The following is a 7,192-nucleotide window of genomic DNA, read 5'->3' as shown; positions in this document are numbered from 1 at the left end:
GGTGTACATAACATATATATATATATATATAAAGATGGGACCAGTTTGAATTTAAACACAGGAAATTCTATATATATTATATGCAAGTTGGCGTAGTCTTAATTAGTACTCATGTGGGTGCGCGCACTCACAAAATATATTCAATCTCCTTCAACACCCAATGAATGAGCTGCCCATGTTCCCATGCTTTATATATATATATATATATATATATGCCCATTATTATTTTCTATTTTTTATTTTTATAATAACTTGGAACTTTTCCATATTCCTTGGCCTCCAGCCATATACACCTTTGTATAATTATTTCCTGACAACACTTCTCTTCTCTTATTATTATTAAAGCTCATTCAGGGTTTTTATAACCAAACAGTAGTACTTTGCGTTCCCCTTTCCTTTTCTTATTAATTTTTGAATTAATAATATATATATATTTGAAAATATGTAATCGAATTAATGAATTTATTTTATGGTGTTCAATAGAGAAGAGAAGAATCTTGTCTCAAATCCCTGTCATTCAATAGAAACCCTAAAAGAGATGTTTGTATCTTTGACATTGGTATAGGCTGCTGCATGAAATAGGCTTCAATGGTCGACACGTCGATCTATGGTACTCTTTCTTTTGCGATGTAAAGCTAGCTAGATTCTTTTTTAATATACATATATATCACTTTACTATAATTAATGGGTTCCAACCGACATTAATGACATGCAGTATATAAGCTTTTTTAATATTATTATATACATAATATATAGTAATTCTTTATTAATTAACTTTTACCAACTCTCTGTATATTCATGATCATAAACTATATATATAGGTTATATAGTTTGATAAACCAAATTGCTATTAACAAAATTTTCTAGTACGTACGGTAAAAATTCTTAAATTATAAAGTAATGACTCCATTTAATCTATATACGTACTCTAGCTTCTACTTTTATGGCATATACTAGTTAGCTAGAGAACTATGAAGATTTTAAAATACTGACAAAAAAACAACTATAATATTTATATATATAAATTATAGAAAGTAGAACAGCTATACTTCCACTAACTAGATATAAATTATTGTTTGATAAATCTGGGATTTGGCAGTTAAAATGTAGTTTGAGGATTTAAGCACGATACTAATAAAATAATAATTAAGATGTAGTGATTTACTTTGTTCTTATATCTATATAGCTAGAAATTAATCATTAACTATAGATTTATTTTTGTTAAATAAAATCATTAATTAGATTAATTACTACTAGATATAGTGATGACAAAACTTTCTCTTTCTCTTTCTCTTCTTTTTGATAATAAATATAATAATAATAATAATGAATGGTCAGCGCCATCGTGCACAACTTTTCCAAGAAGGTCTCTCAATATTATTGAATTATGCCATCGTAAATATATACAGTTTGAATCAAAGGGAATATAAATTAATATAAAGATATCATGAGAGATCTAATTCCTTTTTCTCTGCATTAATAATTGCTTTTTTGATCAAAAATTTTGACGCAGATATATATATATATATTCTCTTAGTCATTGTCATGAATAAACTTCATCTATAGATCAGTATATATGTATATGTACAAGTTTATTTTAGAATATATATATATATATTAATATGCTATTTTTTGCAACTTCTTTTCTATTCCAGCAAAAGAACCGTTATACAGAGATTAAGTATACGTACATACATATGATTCATATGATACAGTGTCACATGTATATATAAGCACACACTAACTAAGATCAGCTTTAATGTTAACTTTGTCATTAATTAGACAAATACAATGATACGAAAAATTGGTTTGAAGAGAACATGTGTCATGTGTGACTGATCAATACAAGTACTTTAGTCCCAAACGACAAGTACCTATAAGTTTTAAGTCTTTATTATTTTTATTTTTCAGTTATAAAGAAGTTTGATTGTTAATTAATAAAGTACTTAATTATCCAACTTGTTCAGCCCTATAGGCATAAAACATAAAACAATCTGATTGCGAATATTTTACCATGCACATATTCCTCCTATATTAAAAAGTATTTTTATTAGCTCGTTCTATTATGTTTATTTATATATAAAAATAGATGTGTACGGAAAAGTTTTAATAGTTATGTTAACACGAGAATTTTATAATAATTTGTATAATATATTTTTAAAAGGATAATCCTCTTATACTTTCAAATTTTCAATTATGATGTTACTTATATTTCAAAAATTTAAGTATTAATTATTACTAGTTTCAAATTGTGAATTGTATATTTTTCATAATTAAATACAAACCTATACTGAAACAGCAACAATAATTTTAAATTTATATAATTAAATATATACATAGTAGACGTACGTTTCATTTAAGGGATTTTTTCTATAATAAGTATTTTAGATTTAAATTTTACATTTTTAGCTTAGTAAGGGAAATTAAACAAAAAAGGAGATTCAAAAGTTTTTTTTTTTCAAAAATACCTATTGAATCTTCTTCCTCCTCCGTTAATGTATATAATGTACTTATATAAATTACATGATGAGATCCATCTATTAATATAATTCTCTTTTGATCTTATTCTTCACATTATAAATAATATATATATATATTTTATATAGAATTTTTTTTGAAGGCTGTGAATTTATGTATGAAATTTTATATTGGGAGTATATGTTATATTTGTTTAAAGATTTTTTTTTTTAAAAAAAAAAAAAAGAGTAGTGTCAGGGACTTTATTCATTAGAGATTTTACTTCAGTAAACAATTTTTATTTTATAACATACAAAAATATATTATATTCAATTTTGTTTGGTGAATTAGATTGTAATTACTTTGTATGTATATTATTATATCATTATTTTGATTATGTATTTTTGTAGGGTGATTATAACTAAATAAATTAATTAAAATAGAACAAAAAAATATTAATCATAATACACATATATAATTTAGGAGGATTATTTTAGAAATACTCAAAAATAACAAAATTTTTACTTTTTTTTACATTTTTTTTTTTTACCTTTTATCGACTTTTTTCCCTTACAAACTGTTGTTTTTAAGTTATTTAAAAAAGACCGTTGTTAACACGTTGCAAAAATAAAGCATAATTTTACGACAACATGAAAACAACATTATTTTTCCTCTAAAAAAAATCACAAATTCGTATAAATTTTGTATAGCTGTTTTGTTGTTGTTTTACAGTTATTTTCATGCTGTTGTCTAGGTGTTGTATAATTATTTTCTAGTTGCTTTAGTTGTTCTTTAGTTGTTTTTTTTTTTTGTTTTACTGAACACATTATTTATTATAGTTGTCATGATGTTGTTTTTTTGGTTATTTTTTGTTATTTTATAGTTTATTTAGTTGATTTATAGTTGTCGTGAGGTTGTTTTCTCGTTATTTTTAGTTGTTTTTTTTTATTTTTTTGTTAAGAAAAGTATAATTTTTAAATTTAAAAGCGTCTTTTTATAAATAAAAGTTTTACGTCGTAAAATTGAAAATAAAATATAAAAAATAATATTTTTTAAAATTTCTCTTTGAAAAATAAATAAAAAACAACACACAAATAATAAAAATATGTATATATATTCATTTCTATTGAATAAACAACTAAATAACAATAAATAAACAACTGTATAACAACTTCACTACAATATGCAAATTACATAGACATGTAAACAACTCCACAAATTGCATCACCTCCAGAAGAAAAAATAAATTTACAAGCAACTACAAAATACTTGTATACTAACTCAATAATGCCTATAAATAAACTAAAAATATACTCATTTTTCTATTTGTTAAACATCTTAATAACAACTAACAAACAATTAAATGTAGTGTCAGGCATCAACTACAAAACAACAAGAATAAAACTAAAATCAAACACTCGGATAAGCTAAATATTGAGGAATCTATAATTATTTGTTCATCAATTGTTTTTATGTTTTTATATCGTTGTTAAATAGTTGTTAACAGTTAAAAATAACATATTAACAACTATAGTCTTTTTTCTAAAAAGAAAAGAATATAAATATACCAACACTCGATGTAGAAATTAATAATATAATAAGAGTTGTTTCTCACTGTACTAAAAGATATAAACAACTTAAAAGGAAATTATAATGTTCAATATCACATGCAAGATACATGTGAAATTAATTAGAAAAAAGTTCAAAAAAAATATAAAAGCAACGTTTCTTACAAAAATATTTTGCTCTTCAGCTACAACCAAAACCAAATATTTCTAAATCATTAATCCATGCACAGTAGCTTCAACCTTCTTGGAAGACTTTTGAACATTTTCTTTTACATTTTCTATGTATGTAACTCACTTCATTCTACCAAAGAAATAGAAATGAACAACAAGTCTATTCTCATCAGCTTTGAAGTTCATCATTGCTAGAAATCAAGTCCTGCAGCAATTAAAACAACATCAAAACAACATTAAACAAACTATAAAACAACTTTCTACTATGATTTTTTTCTTCAAATGAATGAACTACAAGCAGAGAACGTTTCAAACAAGACAAATAAAAAAATAAGTTATAAGCCTTGTAATATTTTTCTTTAGAAGGTTCAACTTGTAAACACCATCAGAGGTCTTATCACGCACCTAAAAAATATTAAGATGACAAAATTAATAGAACAATGAACCGTTAAAATACGATTAATAGTTAAACAAAACTGTAAGTATATCATGTATTGAACAACATAAAAACAACAATATAACAACTAAAAAATAACGTAATTGTAAAACTTAATAAACATGAAACTAAAACAAATTTCAATTATAAAACTCAAATACAACTAATAAATGTAAGACTTAATTCAATGATATAGTTTTTTTTTTAAGAACCATATAATAACTAAATTAAAATTGAAAATTAACTAATTATAAACAGAAAAAGTGAGAGACATAAACCATTTAAGGTTGTATAATTCTTCTTACTAAATACATCAAAAAAATATATAAACAAAATAAAATAAGTCTTTGAAACCAAACAAAGACAATAAAAATTATACATTAATCTTTTGAGTTGCAACCTCGACATCATTATCTCATCTTTTGCCCTTAAGGACTCTTTAATATGGATGATTTGGTGAAGCAACAACAATAAAAGAAATTAAAAGATGAAACAACTATAAATCAATTAGGGATTAAAAATAAGCTAGATGTGATTTGTATTACGTTGAATAAATATTATTAAAAAAGTGTACTTTTAAATAATATAATTTCTTTTATTATTATTATTTTGAATAAAAATAATTAAAAAAAACCAATTTTTAGATTGTTCTATTTTGGCAATTAAATAATAACAACAACAAATTAAAAAAAAAAGTTACTTTTAATATTATTTGAAAGAAATAATCAATTGGTTACATAATCTCTATTTTTTTTTATTTAAAATAAGTAGTTATTTAATTAATATCACATTTATTTTTTTAATTTGGAGAGAGAGAGAGAGAAATGAAGAGAAGAAACAGAAAATGAAAAAAAAAAAGAGAAAAAGAGGGAGTTAACATGTAAAAGAGACTAAAAAAAATGGGGGAAAGATGACATTAACAATAAAGGTATTTTTGTAATTAAAGAACTTTTTGAAAAATAAAATTGAAAACCAGATTTTATAAAAAAGTTTAAAAGATCAAACATAAATAAAAATGTAAAAAAGATGCCAAATTTGACATCTAGTGTAAAAATCCCTTCATTTAATATAATTTGGTTTGGTTACCCTTTTAATTAAAGTATTAGAATGTTATAAATTAATAATGACTATTCCATTGTTATTCGAAACAAGAAGGAAATGTCAGTGCCGCGATCTTCTCACAAGAGTCGCAACAAAATGTTTTACCGAAAGCTTATTTTAGAAGAAAGCCAAAAGTTGCAATCTTCACTTGAAGGTCGCAGCGTTTGAAAAAAATAAAAAATTACTGCCTCTGTTAAAAAAAGCAAGAGTCACACCTCTCTACAAGTACGAGATTCGCAATCCAAGTAGGGTAAAAAGCTTCAATTATGAAGTTGTTGTTGCGCAGCTTTTCAACTTCATCTTTCAGGGCTACTGCTCATTTTTTATCCAAGCAGTCTTCATTTTTGCTGAACTGGCCAGATGTTAGGATTGATATTCAAGACGTGTGAAATAATAGAAGGGTCGATTCTGACCATATTCGCATGTGACCAGGCAAAAACATCTAGGTTTGCTCTCAGAAATTTTATCAACTTTGATTTTACTTCGAGCAACAAACCCTTTCCAATTTTTAGCTTTCTGGCCGGGATAGCTGGATCGATCTCGATCTCTTCTAATTCTTCTACAGGTCAAACATTGCTGCTTGGGTCCCCAAGTCGAGGATCCACATCTTCATCCTCGCTAAAAAAATTAAGTAACGATTTAAAATTGTAGGGAAAAATTTAGTATTCCCGACGGTTTAAAGTCCTAGTAAACAAAATAGACGACATTTTTTTTTAATAAAATGCGATTTTTTAATAGACCCTTATAGACGACGATTTAAAACTGTCGCCTATAAAATTGTCACCTATAAGGGTCCATTAAAAAATCGTCACCTACTTCTCGCCACATTTCCTACGTGCCCACCTACTTTTTTTCTATTTCCCACATGCCCACTTATTTTTTCTCACCTATTTTATTTTTTTCATTTTCCACACTCTAAAATAAAAATCTTAACTCTCCAAAACCCCACGCACGCCTCCGCACCATCGCCCTCCTCTCTTGTCATCTTCCTCCCTCTCTCGATATTCTTTTCTTCTCGTCTCTTTCGTCCATCGATCTCCACCCACCCCTCCTCCCGTCGGTCTCCCTCTTACTCTCTGTCGCATACGTCAGACCACCACCACCTCCCGTTGGTGTCCCTCTCATCTTCGTCTCATACGTCAGACCACCACCACCTCCCGTCCGTCTCTCTCTCTCTCTTTCTCTCTCTCCGAGCTCGGTATAAATACATTTATTTATTTTATACTTTTTTGTTTAGTATATATATTTATTTTGTTATTGTATAAATTTAATGTGTTTAAAAGTTAGTTGTTATTGTAACAACATTAATTAGTTATTTTATTTTAATTTAGGTAAAATTATAAAACTAATGCAGGTAAAAAAATGAGGGAAAATACAGTTTTTTCTTCCATTAATGGTAGAAAAATCTGTATTTTTTCTCTTTTTTTTTTACATTCCCGACGGTTTAAAACCGTGTCCT

Source organism: Cannabis sativa, chromosome X (assembly GCF_029168945.1).
Source record: "Cannabis sativa cultivar Pink pepper isolate KNU-18-1 chromosome X, ASM2916894v1, whole genome shotgun sequence".
NCBI lineage: Eukaryota > Viridiplantae > Streptophyta > Magnoliopsida > Rosales > Cannabaceae > Cannabis > Cannabis sativa.
This window is presented reverse-complemented; position numbering follows the sequence as displayed.